This window comes from Castor canadensis, chromosome 8, assembly GCF_047511655.1.
Source record: "Castor canadensis chromosome 8, mCasCan1.hap1v2, whole genome shotgun sequence".
NCBI lineage: Eukaryota > Metazoa > Chordata > Mammalia > Rodentia > Castoridae > Castor > Castor canadensis.
In genome coordinates, this window is record NC_133393.1 from 105,432,934 (window position 1) to 105,450,431 (window position 17,498).

The following is a 17,498-nucleotide window of genomic DNA, read 5'->3' on the forward strand; positions in this document are numbered from 1 at the left end:
TCTTTGGATGGACTACTTTTCAGCTTTCCAAAGATGAAAACTAGTCCCTTCCTTTCCTTTCAATCTGTTCTTTTGGTTCTCAACTTTGGTTGCCTATTAGAGTCATACTGGGGGTGGGTGTTAAAAAATCTCATGTCTAGGCCACCCCCAAATTAATTAAATCAGTTACTCTGGGGTAGGAGTGTTCAGATTTTAGTTAGTAGCTTTTAAAGCTCAATAGGACTATTGTAGGGAAAAGTATTGTGATGGTTTAATCTGGATTGTCAACTTAATTGGCTTAAGAGATGCCAAGGAGATTAGTAAGAAATACCTCTGGGTATGTTTGAGAGATGATTAGATAGTGAAGTTTCTGACAAAATGAATGGTTTAATCCATCGATGGATTTAAACTCTCAACTGTGGAAAGTGGGACCTGGTTGAAGGAAGTAGGCCATTGGGGTGTGTCTTTGATGGATATATCTTTTCCAGGCCACTTGCTGTCTTCTTTCTGCTTCCTGGCTGTCATGAGTTGAAAAACTCTGCTCTATCATCCCCTTCCTGGAGATGGATGAAACCTCCTATGCCATGAACAATATAAATCCTTCCTCTCTTAAGTTGTTTATGTCAGGTATTTCATCACAACAGTGGAAAAGTGACTAATACAAGTATGATCATGTGAATCATACACCTTTTATGCTGCTACAGGAATTTAGAGACTAGAGAGATGGATTGATACAGATTATGATTTGAAAGCTTTCTCTAAATACCTGAAATTTAAACTTAGGTAAAAGTATTGATAGGTTTAGAATCATCAGACAAACAGTAAAATGCATATATACAGAGCATAGAGCATATTATAGGGTACTAGGTAGACAGAATGGGTAAGAAGACCAGATTCTTAAGCTTCTAGGAAGAAATGGCCTGGGTTTCTGTAGAGGTCTTTGGGGGAAGACAAGGATGGAAAATCTGGTTGTAACTCATTATGGAAAAGTTTCAGTTTAAAGAGTGGAGTTGGTACTCCTGTAAAACATGGAGAGACCTGAACAAATTTTGAGTTGATGAGAGTTTAATCTATTAAAGTTTTCGTTTTAAGCAACAGAAAGCAATTCTCATTAAATTAAGGTGGCAGGGGAGTGGGAGGGGGGAGACTAAAAGGATATGGAACACTCTTAGTCTTTTTTCTGTAGCTATGTCAAAATACTTGATGCTAGATACTGTACAGAGAAAAGAAGTCTACTTAGCTCCTAGTTTTGTAAACTGAAAATTCAAGATCAGGAGGCTCCATCTTTTTGGTCTTGGTGAGGGCTTCATAGTGGATAGCATCAAAATGGCAGGAATATATCTGGAAGAGATCACAAGAAGTCAGAAAAATTCAGGAGCCAGGCTCATTATTTTTCTAACAACCTGTTTTTCTGAGAAATAACTGGCATCCTTAAAAAACTACATTAATCTCTTCTGAAGGCGCTGCCTCTAATGACCCAATTACAGGGGACTTCACCTCTGAAAGCCCCTACTTCCCAATAATGCCACCAAGAGAACCAAGCTTCCAGCACATAAACCTTTAGGGGTTATAATCAAACCATATTCAAACCACAGCAGAGTGGCTTACACCATCTGTAGGAAAGCAATAGAACCAGATCTCAAAGGATGAAAATGAGGGCAACACCAGAGAATTCTGTAGGACAGAAATCAATGGAAGGTCTTGTCAGGGAAAACCAAAGATAAGCTGACTTTTCAGATATTTCACCAGAGCACAGACTCTTTGAAAATCAGGAGCTATACTTGAAAGCAATAATTGAAGAAGTAATCTACTAACTGCACATCCATGGTCAGTTACTTAACCACTCTGCACCTTATCTTTCTCACTTGTAAAGCAGGAATAATAGCACCTGTCTCAAGAAAGGCTGTAAAGTTTAAATGAGCTAATATATGTAAAGGATTTAGAGTCTGGAAAAAATGTTATATAAATATATTAACTATTATTTTATGTGAAAATATCAGATCTAATATAGTTAAGCATTTACTAGCATTTTCAATAGAAAGCTATTGATCACTTGAAAAGTGACTAGTATAATGCAGCAAATGAATATAAATTTTATTTTATTTTATTCTTCTTCTTCCTCCTTCTTCTCCTTCTTCTCCTCCTTCTTCTTCTCCTCCACCTCTGACAGTACTGAGGATTGAACTCAGGGCCTTGTGTTTGCTAGGCAAGCACTCTACCACTTGAGCCACACCTCTAGTCCCTAATGTATAGATCTAGACAAAGCATTTTCATATTACTGTTTGTTATTACTACTGGTATATATATCACTTAAAATTAGGAAATGATGATTACATGTCCTTCCACATTCATATATTCATGAATATAGCAGAGTTGGTGCTCAGTAACTATTTCTTTCATAAATTGCTGAATACTTCAATCTTAAGTTGACTCTCAAATTGAGATCTCCAGCATTCCTCTTTCACACCATCTTGTCTCCCTTTAAATTAATATTTCAGCACTTCCCTTCTGAGAATCCAGCCTTCCGGAGCACTGGAATGAAAGCTCCTTATAGGTAGTGTCTTAGTGTATTTTGTTCACACTATATCTCAACAACTAGAGCAGAACTTGTCATATAGAAGGTGTTTAATAAATATTTATTGGATATGAATAAATAAGTCCATTTCTTACATGGAAAAACCTCCCCTTTATAATAAACTATTTGATTAAATGTGATGATCAGAAACACTAGCCAGTATACCTTCTATGCTCTTTACCAGTCTTATCTCATTAAATCTTATATCAGTCTTACAAGGTGAGGAAACTGAGACACAAAGTGGTTCCGTAGCTCACCCAGTTCATCACAGCTGGTAAGAGGTAGAGTCAAGCTTTGATCTAGAAAGCCAAACTTTTGAGCCCAGACTGGATCTTCTCATGATGGTGAATGTATTACATTGTGTAGCACATGTTAAGTACTCAAAAAATGCTTTTTTTTTTTATTGTTTTGCTTCTTCATATCTTCCTTCCTCTTTCTCTCTCTATCTTCCCAGTTTTCCTCAGAGCCTTATTCTGTACTTCCTATCAGATTACCTGTTCCAAGGTACTAGAGAAAAGGTTAGATCAAAAAGAATTAACCTAGAAGGTAACACCCACGCACAGGAAATCAATGTGAGTCAATGCCCTGTATAGCTATCCTTATCTCAACCAGCAAAACCCTTGTTCCTTCCTATTATTGCTTATACTCTCTCTACAACAAAATTAGAAATAAGGGCAAAAAAGTTTCTGCTGGGTATTGAGGCGGGGGGGGGGGGGAGAGGGAGGGGGCGGAGTGGGTGGTAAGGGAGGGGGTGGGGGCAGGGGGGAGAAATGAACCAAGCCTTGTATGCACATATGAATAATAAAAGAAAAATGAAAAAAAAAAAAAGATTACCTGTTCCAAGGGTGTAAACCCGTTTTTGGTACTTCTGTTGGAAAAGGTGTGTAAGATCTGATTCTCTTCCTCCCTGTCTGACTATATCACAAGCATATGTATAAATAGGCTGTGTTGAAAGGTCTCATGGAAGGACATTTTCTTCTCCTCATCCTAAATTGAAATGAAGCTTATTGATCTCTCAATAATCCATTGATCTTCAATTTCTGAACATTTCCTGGGAATGTTAGAGGGACTTCCTCCTTAGAGAACCATCATCTTTAGCTTGCCAGATCTAAATTTGAGAAAAGAGAAGTGGAAGCTGAGTGATGGAGACATCATAGAAAAAAAGTTTAAATAGGTCACAAAAGTTTGGTCCAGGAAATTTACAAATCTTAAACAAGTTATGTAAATCAAAAGAAAGGAAACATTGTTTCAGCACATAATGGACTCATTGAGAGGAAAAGCCAAACCAATTGAGTGTCAAAGCTTTTAATAAAACTTTTCTTCACTGAAGTCCCTTTAAAGGGCAAGTGTGTGGTTTCCTCTTTCTCCAGGTAACAAAACTCTGCCAATAATCAGTCATTCTGTCCCATGTCCTGAGCCCAATCAGCTTCCTGCCATCTAACAACCACTGGATTTGGCATTCTGTTGGAATGGAATCTAGAAAGGAGAAGCCATAAAATTCTGTATTCTCCAGTGTAATGGCAGTACTGTGAGTCCATAGCAATGAAATCATTGCCTTGGGTTATCTGTTAATTCCTTTGGCTGAACATTAAGCCTGGAAAGTCATCAATTATAAAAGAGAAGGGACTTGAGTAAGACATAAAAATAAACAGTAAAGGGGAAGTTGGACAGGAATGAGGCAAAGCTCTCCAGAGCTCACGATGTTGCTTCTATGTAGTAGCCAACTCTGGCCTGTAAAATCCAGTAATCAATTGTAAGAGTCTTGAAGGAAATGCCAGACCAAGGATTCATCAATGCCATATGCATATTGCCACGCGACAGTCAATAGTCTGGGAACTGCATGAGGCTGTTTTCTGGCTAGCCTGGTTTATGGACAAAACCCCTTTTGGTTCAAGTTGGAATAAAAACAAGGACAAGACCATCTCATAGACCTCTTCTTGGGATTATAGCTCTGAGATTGTGAGATTGGTGGAGTTGGCACATGGGTTTTTTATGCTTCATGCCTTCCCAATAACTACCCTCAAGATAAAGTAGTCTACAATCTGAGCAATAGAACCAAGGAGATGCAAACACTTTCTGGCAGGAACAACTTCTAGGCTTTTCCAAAGTTGCCAGAGATCATGAGAGGAAGGAAACATGAGAGAGTAGTGGAGTCATCCAAGAATGACAAAGTTCAGCATGAAATAAAATAAATATTAGGAATGACAATTAACTATGGGAAAAATGAGTCCTAGAATCCATGAACTACTCATCAAATTGAAACTGGTTTGCTCTCTTGAATCTGATGAATACAGAGAGGGTGATCTAGGAAGCCAGACCATATTGTAACTATTGATCTACTGTTGATAGAAATTATTACATAGAGTTTGAGTTCAAATTCTCTTATGTACTGAAACTTTCTATATAGTTGGCTGATACATCTGAGATATGGAACAATGACATAAGTATAACTCTGTGGCTTCTGATTGGTTTATGGCAACCATGGAATGTGTGCACTGGAAGGGGTATTAGAGATTTTCTGGTATTCTGTTCTCATAATTATTCCAAAGAGAGTAAATGGCTTTGTAAAGGGATAAGGAGGACTGAAACACTACCTCCACTTCTGGGGAGGGGGGCAGGAATATGAGATGGTCTTAAACTCACAGCTGAGGGTGGGACAGAATCACTGAATTGGTCTTACTCTAGAGATCCCAGACTACAGTGCCTGCCTAAAACTGAGTTTAAGCAGAGCAACTGATGTTCTTCCCTTTCCAATCCACACTAAGCCAAGATAACAATTAAAAAGTAACAGCACTGAGATGCAGATGAAGTGAAAAGGGAAGATCTAAAACCAAATGTGAAATAGACATTCAGAAACATTCAGGAAACTAACACCCACCCTAAGCACAAGGGAGTACTGGAGAAATTTATAGCTGTGGTACTCTGAAAAAAAACTGAGACAACAAGTCTCAACCTCTGCTCAAATTGTGACTAGATTGTTTTTACACTTCCTTGCTGAAGGAAATGCAGGCATTAACTTGCAGAAGGTGCAAAGTCTGATGGTGCAGATTTATAATCCTGTCTACTCAGGCTGTAGAGATAGGAAGATCAAGGACCCAGGTGGGCTGGGCAAAAGTGTGAGATCCTGTAAAAAAAAAAACAAACTAAAATAAAAATGGCTGCAGAGCTTATGGCACTTTTGTGGTAGAGCACTCGCCAAGGTCCTAAGTTAAAACCACAGTACTGTTTAAAAAAAAAAAAAAAAGACTTGCACAAAGAAAAGGAAATATAAAAACAGTAGAGACTAGTAAGCTAGTAGCCTTAATTTCTGTTATTCTCTATATGATGTCTGCTTTCAGAAAAAAAATTACAAGGTATACAAAGATGAAAGTAGGGACCTCTGTCCAGAGGCAAAGTAATCAATAGAACCAGGTTCAGAAGTGATGCAAATGCTGGAACTGACAGTTTAAGGCAATTATGATTAATATGTTAAATGCTCTAGTGGAAAAGGTGAATGATATGGAAAGGTGGCTAAATTCAGCATAGAGATAGAAACAATTAGAAAAAAACTAGTGGAAGTAACTAAGTCAAAGATAGCAACAAAAGCGAAGAACTCTTTTGATTGATTCAGTCATAAACTTAAAACAGCTAAGGAAAGATTTTGTGAACCTGAACATAGGTCAACAGAAATTACTCAAGGTAGCCAGGTATGGTGACACATATCTGTAGCACCAGCACTCAGGAGACTGAGGCAAGATGGTCATGAGATTGAGGACAGCCTGGGCTACAGAACGAGACTTGTCTGAAAATAAAAATACCCAAACTGAAACACAAAGAGAAAAAATAGCTAACTAGAATGGAGCACTTAAGATCTATGGGGCAATGTCAGTTGGTCTTGCCTAAATTAACAATGACCTAAAATTTATTTTCAGTAGTATTTGGCTGAAACTTTTTCTTGACAAACTTTCTTTACTTGATTTTGAGGACTCAACATTCTCTTAATTTTCTTTGTACTTCCATTGTTTCTTTTCTCAAGACTCCTTTGCAGTTTCCTCTTTTCCTTCTGACCCTTAATATTGGAGTGATCCAGAATTCATCTCTTCTACAGCTACTGACTTGTTCATCTTGTCTGGTGTTGTAACTTGAAGTACCATTATGTTCTGATGGTTATCATTTTTATATTTCCAATCTGGATCTTCCTCCCAAACAGAGGACTCATATATCCTGCAGCTTATGGGCATATCCTTTTGGATGTTTAGGAGGTATCTCGAAATTTATGTGCTTCAAATTAACTCATGCGTCTTCCCTCAAGGCTATTCGGCCCCTAGCCTTACCATTCCAGTTGTGGTGGCTTTAGTTCTTCTATTTTCTCAGACTGAATATTTTGGCATCATCTTTGATGGCATTCTTTCTTTCATGTCCCATATCCTTCAGGAAATCACATGGGCTCTACTTTCGTCATATGTCTTGAATCTGGTGCTATCTTCTTCCTCTCCTGCTCCTCTTTTGGACCTAGTCACCATCACTTTCTACCTGGATAATCAAAATATCTTCCCAATCAGTCTCTGCTTTCGTTCATCTCCTTACCCCATACTTCAACCAGTATAGTCTGAGGGAACATTTAAAACAAATCAAATTATGCCACTCCTTTGTTCAAAACTATCCAGTGGATCCACATATTCAGAGTAAAGGCCTGCTATGGGCTGAATTCTATCCTCTACCCCAAATTCATACGAGGTCCTATCCCCTAGTATCTCAAGATGTGTTTGTATTTGGACATGGTAACTTTACAGAGGTAGTTATGGTAAAATGAGATCATATGAACAGACTGCCTTCTCTCCCTTCCTTCCTTTCTTCCTTCTCCCTCTCCTTTCTTTACTTCTTCCTCCATTTCTTCCTTTTCCAAACATCCATAGAGCAGAACACTTTAAGTAGTCTTTGACTACCACTCCTGTTATTCTTCACATAGCTAAGGTATAGTCATAGAGTGACTGGACTGAAAACAGGCTCTGAAATTGGAGCATCCTCATCCTCATTCAATGTTGTATCATTTTAGGTTAAGGTTAAAGGGTATGTGTGGAATCGTAAAGAAAATGAATATTTTATTTAGTGTTCTCAATCAATATAGTCATACCTCATTCATTTGGGTTATGGCAAAACTGTTACATCAATTAAAAAATCAAATCTGTGATTAGATCATGAAACAAATAGTTAAATTCATACTTTTTTCACTATGGTATTTGAAAAAGTGTATTGGATTTGTAACCAAGCCATCTGGTTTGAGAAATAATTCTACCCCATCATGAATAAGTGCTCTTGAGCAAGTCACTTGACTTCTTTGACACCTGGATGTCTCCTCTTTAAGTTGGGGCCATGTGACTTCAGAAACATTAGAACTGAAGCATTCAAGAGTCAGTGTCCAACCTTTGTCAAACTATTATTAATGTCCCAGATGGCAGGGCCTCCATTAGCCTGTGTCCCTGAGTGAGGGTGCTCCAATGGACATGTAAAAGAAGCCTATGTAGTGTTAACAAGAAGTTACCTTTTTATTAGGTCTTTGAATTTTGGTATTTGTTTGTTATTGTGACATAACTTAGCCCATATTAACTAGCATGGAGGGAAGAAAAGAAATAAGGCAGAAGCTAGAAGAAAATACAAGATTTAGGGAAGAAAATTTTAGGATTTCCTTCTACGAATATGGTGAAGAGATGGACCTAATATAGGAGGACAAATTGAATGTGTAAGAGATGGTGGAGACAGTTGAAGGATCAAGATCCAGAAGCAGGAGGAGCAAGATCTCACTTCTTAGACTGGTTAAAAAGATGCAAGAATGAGTAGATGGATATGCTTATAGATTGTGGGGTGAGTCATTGGGGGGATTCATCCCTGATCACTCATCCTCTTGGTTAAGTATTAAGTAGATCTATTTGCTAAGAGGCAGGTGGGTAGGAGTTGAATAAAAAGTATTTGAATGAGTTGGCTTGGTGAAGATTTGGCATGGTTGCTTGTGAGAATGAGAAAGGGAACTGACCAAGGACAAATGAAGGACTTGCCCATCTCTGGCACTCAGTTTGTGAGTCCTGGAGGACAAGGGTTGTGTCTTTATCCTTTTATATTATCAGCATCAAGCTTAGAGATCAACATACAAGAAGGGCTCAAAACTTTCTTGCCAAACACTTGTCTGCCAGTCACTGTTATTTGACCCGTAGTTTGGGGATTTTTCCCCTTTCCCTTACATATCAGCTTGCCTTTTCTTGTTCCCTATAAAAGTTGTTATTAAAAGAAACAAAAACAAAATCCAATTACTGCTTGGAACACTAAATTCCAACACACCCAGGAAACAAATGCACAAATACAATAAAGATTTTGATTGGTTGTGCTTCTCAAACTCTTTCATCTGTGGTGGCAACCTTCCAAAAGGAAATTTTTTTTTTCATTTTTCTTTTATTAGTCATATGTGCATACAAGGCTTGGTTCATTTCTCCCCCCTGCCCCACCCCCTCCCCTCCCTTACCACCCACTCTGCCCCCTCCCTCTCCACCCCCTCAATACCCAGCAGAAACTATTTTGCCCTTATTTCTAATTTTGTTGTAGAGAGAGTATAAGCAATAATAGGAAGGAACAAGGGTTTTTGCTGGTTGAGATAAGGATAGCTATACAGGGCATTGACTCACATTGATTTCCTGTATGTGGGTGTTACCTTCTAGGTTAATTCTTTTTGATCTAACCTTTTCTCTAGTACCTGTTCCCCTTTTCCTATTGGCCTCAGTTGCTTTAAGGTATCTGCTTTAGTTTCTCTGCGTTAAGGGCAACAAATGCTAGCTAGTTTTTTAGGTGTCTTACCTATCCTCACCCCTCCCTTGTGTGCTCTCACTTTTATCATGTGCTCAAAGTGCAATCCCCTTGTTGTGTTTGCCCTTGATCTAATGTCCACATTTGAGGGAGAACATACGATTTTTGGTCTTTTGGGCCAGGCTAACCTCACTCAGAATGATGTTCTCCAATTTCATCCATTTACCAGCGAATGATAACATTTCATTCTTCTTCATGGCTGCATAAAATTCCATTGTGTATAGATACCACATTTTCTTAATCCATTCGTCAGTGCTGGGGCATCTTGGCTGTTTCCATAACTTGGCTATTGTGAATAGTGCCGCAATAAACATGGATGTGCAGGTGCCTCTGGAGTAACAGTCTTTTGGGTATATCCCCAAGAGTGGTATTGCTGGATCAAATGGTAGATCGATGTCCAGCTTTTTAAGTAGCCTCCAAATTTTTTTCCAGAGAGGTTGTACTAGTCTACATTCCCACCAACAGTGTAAGAGGGTTCCTTTTTCCCTGCATCCTCGCCAACACCTGTTGTTGGTGGTGTTGCTGATGATGGCTATTCTAACAGGGGTGAGGTGGAATCTTAGCATGGTTTTAATTTGCATTTCCTTTATTGCTAGAGCTGGTGAGCATTTTTTCATGTGTTTTCTGGCCATTTGAATTTCTTCTTTTGAGAAAGTTCTGTTTAGTTCACGTGCCCATTTCTTTATTGGTTCATTAGTTTTGGGAGAATTTAGTTTTTTAAGTTCCCTGTATATTCTGGTTATCAGTCCTTTGTCTGATGTATAGTTGGCAAATATTTTCTCCCACTCTGTGGGTGTTCTCTTCAGTTTAGAGACCATTTCTTTTGATGAACAGAAGCTTTTTAGTTTTATGAGGTCCCATTTATCTATGCTATCTCTTAGTTGCTGTGCTGCTGGGGTTTCATTGAGAAAGTTCTTATCTATACCTACTAACTCCAGAGTATTTCCTACTCTTTCTTGTATCAACTTAAGAGTTTGGGGTCTGATATTAAGATCCTTGATCCATTTTGAGTTAATCTTGGTATAGGGTGATATACATGGATCTAGTTTCAGTTTTTTGCAGACTGCTAACCGGTTTTCCCAGCAGTTTTTGTTGAAGAGGCTGCTATTTCTCCATTGTATATTTTTAGCTCCTTTGTCAATGACAAGTTGGTTATAGTTGTGTGGCTTCATATCTGGGTCCTCTATTCTGTTCCACTGGTCTTCATGTCTGTTTTTGTGCCAGTACCGTGCTGTTTTTATTGTTATTGCTTTGTAATATAATTTGAAGTCAGGTATTGTGATACCTCCTGCATTGTTCTTTTGACTGAGTATTGCCTTGGCTGTTCGTGGCCTCTTGTGTTTCCATATAAATTTAACAGTAGATTTTTCAATCTCTTTAATGAATGTCATTGGAATTTTGATGGGAATTGCATTAAACATGTAGATTACTTTTGGGAGTATCGACATTTTTACTATCAAAAGGAAATTTTTTAACTGAAAGCTTTCATCATGTTAAGGTCCCATCATATGCAGGTAGCAAAGTCCATTTCCATGGTGTAATATGAATATTATACCATTATTCGCCTAATAAGCAGGAAGCATGGAAATGCGTTTGCAATATGAATTACAATTAACATTCTAAAGAGGCAAGAGTTTTAAGGATGCCTCATGTGACAATTAAGTTCTAGAGGAATTAACGATATGGCTCCATTTTAATAAAGCACATGCATTTTAAAAACATTAAAAAAATCCAAATAGTTTTTGCCTATTGCAACCAGTAAGTCAATGAAAAGGATATAAAGAATAAGTTAAAAATTCCACCTTCTCCATACCCTTCTAGAGGAGATGATGTTGATAGTTTGGAGTGTGGTTTTTTTGTGCTTTTCTCTATGTTAACACAAATACAAGGTGCCTGATGGAGGAATTCTTATTATCCTTCATTTCACCATTTTATAAGTTGCATTTTACAAGTTACCCTTGCGAATATAATTGTATAATGTGTCATGGATATTTCCTCCAGATTGATTATAGATCTAATCGTATACTGCAGTGTATTAAGCTAGTCTCATATTCATGAATAGTCAGGTTTACTAGTTTTCAGCTACTTTAAAAAAGTAGCAATGAGCACCTTTGAATGTATCTTTTTATGTTTTGTCGTAGTTGTTTATTTCTTTTTCATAGCATCCCCAGGAATGCTCTTTTGGATTCTCTAAGGAGGAAGCCCATTTTAGAAACCAAGAGAAAAATGTTGCTAACAAAAGCGAAAGTGTCGAGTGGTGCACCAAATGGCAAACAGAATGACAGAAGAGCTGAAGCAGATTGTAAATCTTCTTTTGGATTTGCTGTTTTTGGGGGAAGATTATGATTTCATTCCTTTCCTTGAAATGGAATTATAGATGTTTGCCCAATCATCAGAATAATTTTCATTATTTCTGCTACATATCCTTTTAAGTTCACTGCACAAAATGTTGCTTATTTAACTATACTTGCATGCCTATGTATTTTGTATAATACAAATAACTGGTGACTCAATAGATCCCACTCTCATTTTGCTGCAGCTGGTTACTTTTTGGAATTTCCAAAGGGATGTCTCTTTTATGCCACAAAAATAATTTGGAGAACTTTTGTGATTTCTGATAATGGGGGGGTGGGGTGACAGTATTCTTCTCAGGTGGCTGACTCCAAATACTTCTTGCTTCCAATCTGCTAGGTCTCCAAGAGGTCTCAGGTTCTAATACTTACCATTGGGGCTACCAAATAACTCTGCTTGTGTATATAACCATGCAAGACTTTTCTTGAGATGGTTCATCACTTTCTGGGCCTTGTCTCTCTCTCACCATAGAGCCTCCAATTCAGTCCACCAGCTGGGATGGGAAAAACCCTTCTATCATCCTCTTCTTATTTTGAGAGCTATAATCCTTCGAGTGGTCTTTGGATCACATTCCTGGTCCCAAAGACATATTTGAAACAAGAGTTCACTTGGATGTGAAAGAACGCTAATGATGTATTAGAGGAAGGTTGGGCCCTTCCCAAATGCTATGCTACATATGCACCTATGAGGTGTAGTTATGTTCAATATTCTAAAACTCAGTATTCTATTGATTGTGAGGGCATTATGAATGAAGGATAACAAATAAAGGAAACAAAGGAAGAGGGAAGGAAAGAAAAAAAAAGAGGAGGATAAAAAGGAAAAAAACCAAAAGGAAAATGATTACTTTCACTGGCTGCACTTACACAGTGAAGAGATTGCTCTCAAATTTGCTGGCATTTAATACAAAAACACCCACATGGTAATGAAAATGTAAAAAAGAAAGTATTAGCAAGGAGGAATTTAAGAAAAAAACTGACAGTATCTTTTCAGACCCTAGTAATTATTAACCAAAGGGAAAGAAAGATATTTTCCAGATTTGGTTTTAGGCCAAGTATAAAACCCTTATATAATTAAAAAAAATTCTTCATTTCCATTTGAGCCCTAGGAAGAAGGGAAAGTTCATTTCTATACAGAGAGTGACTTTCAAAAAACTTTAATATAATTTTCAGTTGAACTCTTAAACTTAGATTTGAGGGACATGATTATTGGATTCAGGCTTAAGTCTGAAAAACAAATAAATGGTAGAAAAACTGTTAGTATTAGAAAATACCTTTCGGGCTGTTTGGGGAGCAGACTTATTTGGGAAGCACTCATCTTGCCAACAGGAAAGTCACCTCTAGGAGCCCATTCAGTGGTGGATCAAACTCCTAGACACTGACCTTGGGTGCCTGGATGGTGACTTCTCACATCTGGGCAGGTGGTCTCTCTGCTCAGACTTCTCCTGGGAGTATGTTTTGCTGGCTTTGTAATGAAGTTAAGTTGAATCCAGTGGCCCCTATAGTCAACTTCCAAATATTAGAATCATTCATAGAGAAGATCTTCGAAGGGGAAGAACTTTGGGGTCATTGTGCTTCTAGGATTCTAAATATGTTAAGTAATAGAGTAAATAGAGTATAAGTCCTTCTCCACAAATGTGAGTGTGCAAGCAGGTCCTATGTCTATTTTATTTACATCAATTCAACTACGACCCAGAAGCAAACTCCCCCAATTTATTGGGTCAGCAGGAAGTTTATTCTTTCTGGGTTTGCTCTTAGGTCAAGTGTAAAGCACTTACATAATTTAAAAATTCTTCATACCTATTTGAGCCCAACAAAGAAGGGAAAATTTAGGCTTAGTCAAGAGGGCCCACATATTTTCCTCAGGGTTGTGCAAGAATCTTACATGGTGCTCAGAAAATGGAAATATTCATCTTGCCATTACTATTAGTATTTTCACCATCCAAATCATCATGTCCCTTTGAAGATTGGTGGCTTAGTATGAGTAAGGAAAAATATGTTGACAACAGAATGCAAATTAATATGTTAATAAATGATTCTGTGATAACAGAAGACATAGTCTTATTGATTCCATGGTCCATTCTGTTCCTGGCAGAGCAAGCATTTGAACTCAGGCAATTTGACTCCAGAACCCACATGGAATGAATTATTCATCCGTTCAGTATATTACAGGGATTGTGCTAGATGGTAGGAATATAGCAAAGAATAGAATAGATGGGAGCCTTTCTTTTTTGAGGCTCATAGTCTCACTATAGAGCTAGGTAGAACCACGTGCATCAGGGTTGAATGACACCTTATACCTTAGATGTGTCAAAAATTAGTTTAGTTTATGATAGGTCTCATTTTTGTTGACAGTGGGGAAAACCCCTTAAAATTATCAATAAATAAAAGAAACCTATTCATCTAAGTGAGTTAAAATTATTTCCTTTTGATCTACCTCAGTTTCTCTTGGGTACTAGCATGGCTTTTGCCCTGGCCCTTTCTTTTTCTTTAAATATGGGTGAGCCTGAGAAGGATGTGCATGGGAGAGGGTACTTTATCCTGGGGATTGTGTTGGGATCTCTCCACCAGACCTTTCCTGGGTTTCTATAGCTCCTAGAACTCTTCTCCCAGGGTGTTTCAATGCTAGACGGAAAACTGGGGCCCTCCAGCCAGACCATTTTGCCTCGCTCCCTTTCTTTCTGCTGGAGAGGAGAAAGAAGAGAACTTTCAAGAGATAGGCTTCCTTCTTTGATTATTGTCTTTGATATGAACTTCTGCTTCCTTGAGTCATTTTCTTATGCCTTCAACAAACATTTATGGAATGACTAATGTACCGGTAGTATGCTATTCACTCAGGATATACTAGTAACCAAAACAAATGAACATTTCTTTCTTTGTGAAGTATATATTCCAGTGAGAAAAAAAGAAAAGAAACAATATACATAATAAAATAAATAATATAGTTGTTAGAAGATCATAAATGTTAGTAACAAAGAGTAAGCTCAATGGAGAATATGGGGCCGGAGGAAAGGTTGCAAGTTTAATTTAATTTTTTTTTAATTTGTAACTTTTTTATTGTTGTGCTGGATGGGGGTATATTATGGCATTTATGAGGTTCTTGCAATATATCAAATATATCATACAAAACAGTAGGGTAATGGATAATTTTTTTGGTACTGGGATTTGAACTCAGGGTCATGATTGCTATGCAGCACTCTATCACTGAGCTACTCTGCCAGTGATAAGTTTAAAATAGAATGGTCAGGGTAAGAGTCATTCAGGTGAGAGTGAGCAAAACTTTGAAGGAGATACCAAGCTGGACATTACATCTGGGATTTGAGCATTCTAGGCATAGGCTCTAGCAATTGCTAAAACAAGCATGCCTGGAATGGAGTGAGACAGAGGGAACTGCAGGGCTGTTGTAAGAGAGCTTAGGGAAGTGGAGCAGCACTAATACTCTGTCATAGTCTGTGACTTTTTTTGTTTTTTTCAGTGCTAGGGATCAACCCAGGGCCTTGCACAAGCCAGGCTAACAATCTACCACTGAGTTATATCTCTAGCTCTGTAATTATTTTTTATAGTTTGTTTGCCATCAGATTTTTCACTTCTTTAACCAAGGTGTGATTAATGCTTCTTTTTTGCTGCTGGCATTAGAGGTACTCAATAATTACTGATTTGATATTTAAAAGAAAAAATTCTAACATTTTGGGGGGATTTTTTTGAGCATGATTTTACTAGTGACAAAGCAGTGAGCTAAACTCCCTTTTGTAGTTCTACGTTCCTGACAATGATTGCACTTAGTCCTGAGTGTGGCAAAACATTTTTAGTTTCCATTCAGATCTATGCATGCTCTGTTGGCAGAGTGTCAAACAGTCAGGTCAGAGCAAGTGATGTATACTGACCGATTCAAGAAGACACTCAGAGATCATGTTCCAGGAGAGAAAGGCTCTGTAGGGTTGACCATGGAACTTAGCTCAAAGACACAGAGGCTCATGGGTGACAGATGTTTTTGTCTAAAATAATGGCATTCTCATTTAATATTTAGATTTAGGGGGCAGCTATAAATGGTCATCCTGGAAATTCATTGCAAGAATTTGTCTGATCTATCCCATAGAGACACATCAAGTGAAAAATACTTTGTATCTTTGAGATTGACCTTTTTTCCCCAACAAATCTAACAAGGAGAAACTGGACAGGGGCCACTCCTCCCCAATCAATTAATAATACTCTATCGCCAAATCCCATCGCCTATAAACTTTATTCAAATAGAGCTTGTTTGTCAAAGATGGTCTGGATATAAGAAGTTACTTTTCTGGGTTTGAGCAACTAAAGAAATGTGAGGAGCATGTTGGAAAAGAGAGACTGCTCTTCAGAGTCTGTTAAAAATTAGCTGTCTTTGTATTGCACACAGTACAATCTGTAAAATATCACATTCCTAGAAGGTGGATTAATGAAATTCTGAAGCCATGTAAACATGATACACCTCTTGGGCAATCTCACATATGTTAAAATTATTACAATTTCCCATCCCACAAATACACATTTGTGTGTGTGTGTGTGTGTGTGTGTGTGTGAAAAGGAGAAGAATTCACAAAATTAAAATCTTTCTTGACATGTGGTAAATCTATCTGAAACATGATAAATCTTTTTCAGAGCAAAACTCCTACAGGCAAAGTGTTTATGCTCCATCATGGCCTGGGCTCCAGGAACTCATTAGCTTAGTATATAAATGAACTTTGCATCAGAACAAAGTTCCAGAGGCCTCCAGTGGACAGTTTGTTCCTTGCTGGGCCCATTTGAAGGTTGTGTTTTGAGTTGTTTGTCTTTCTCCTCCTTGAATGCCATAACGTGGGTTGCTAGAGCAGAATTGCTTTTCTATGTCCTTTCTTTTTTAGGTCAATTTTTGGCTGGTTATTGGCATGGGCCATAGGGCTCCTGTAACTGGCCGAGCAATTAGGAGAGCCAGACAAATCTTCCTTTTCTTCAGCTGAAGTTTGCTGGCTTCTCTGCAAACAGTCTGTTAAACAATGAGGATCATGGGAAGAAATCAAACAGTAACCTACTTCTTTCTTTAAAAAACAAACTTAAAACATTACTTAAACAGTTGTGATTTTGTAGTTAAGGATAAGATGTTTCAGGAACCAATGTGTTAGGAGTCATGTTGAAGGGATGGCTGGATGACATCCTAACCTAGCATGTCCTGGGCTCACCCTTTTGTGCCTCCTGACCTCTGCTGTAGCAAATCCAGATTGATGCATGGCGAATGGCAGAAGCTGTGGAAATATCCACTGATGTTCCAAGAGGCTACTTTGGAGGGTAAGAACTGAGTGAGACACCTCTTCAAACATTTTGGAAACAAATGACAAATTAGTGCTGGAGCAGTTATTAAAGCCTGAGACGAGATTTCTTCCATCCTGGAAACTAAAACAGACTAGAGCAAAGAGAAAAAAGAACTCAATATAATTTATAGACACAAAAGGAACAATCAAGTTAGAAAGACTGGCAAGGGCTCAATCTGAGTATAAATTCTGCAGACACAGAACTGGATGAAACATATTTTTTAAGTCTTTTAAACCTCTGAGTTTTGTTGTTCTTGAAATGTAGCTGAAGAAATGGAAAAAGCATGGCTAGAAATTTCCTTGAAGCTTGGGGAGCAGAATTTCTTGGTTCTAGTAGGCTGAACTCATCTCCGAGATGGGAATGAAGAGTAAAAGGAGACATGTTCCCACATCGCCCCTGGGGAGTGCACCAGAGCTGTGGTAAAACCCCATGTGGGATTAGTT